This window comes from Neophocaena asiaeorientalis, unplaced genomic scaffold (assembly GCF_003031525.2).
Source record: "Neophocaena asiaeorientalis asiaeorientalis breed wild unplaced genomic scaffold, Neophocaena_asiaeorientalis_V1.1 scaffold541, whole genome shotgun sequence".
In the NCBI taxonomy this organism is placed as follows: domain Eukaryota; kingdom Metazoa; phylum Chordata; class Mammalia; order Artiodactyla; family Phocoenidae; genus Neophocaena; species Neophocaena asiaeorientalis.
Window position 1 is genome coordinate 707,895 of NW_020172450.1, and position 544 is coordinate 708,438.

The following is a 544-nucleotide window of genomic DNA, read 5'->3' on the forward strand; positions in this document are numbered from 1 at the left end:
TATATGCAAATCAATCAATATGATACACCATATTAACAAACTGAAGGAGAAAAACCATATGATCATCTCAACAGATGTACAAAAAGCTTTCGACAAAATTCAACATCCATTTATAGTAAAAACTCTCCAGAGAGTGGGCATGGAGGAAACCTACCTCAACATAATAAAGGCCATATATGACAAACCCATAGCCAACATCATTCTCAATGGTGAAAAACTGAAACCATTTCCTCTAAGATCAGGAACAAGACAAGGTTGCCCACGCTCAACACTATAATTCAACATAGTTTTGGAAGTCTTTAGCCACAGCAATCCGAGAAGTAAAAGAAATGGAAGGAATTCAACTCGGAAAAGAAGTAAAGCTGTCACTGCTTGCAGATGACATGATACTATATATAGAGAATCCTAAAGATGCTACCAGAAAACTACTAGAGCTAATCAATGAATTTGATAAAGCTGCAGGATACAAAATTAATGCAGAGAAATCTCCAGCATTCCCATACACTAAAGACAAAATATCTGAAAGAGAAATTAAGGAAACAAT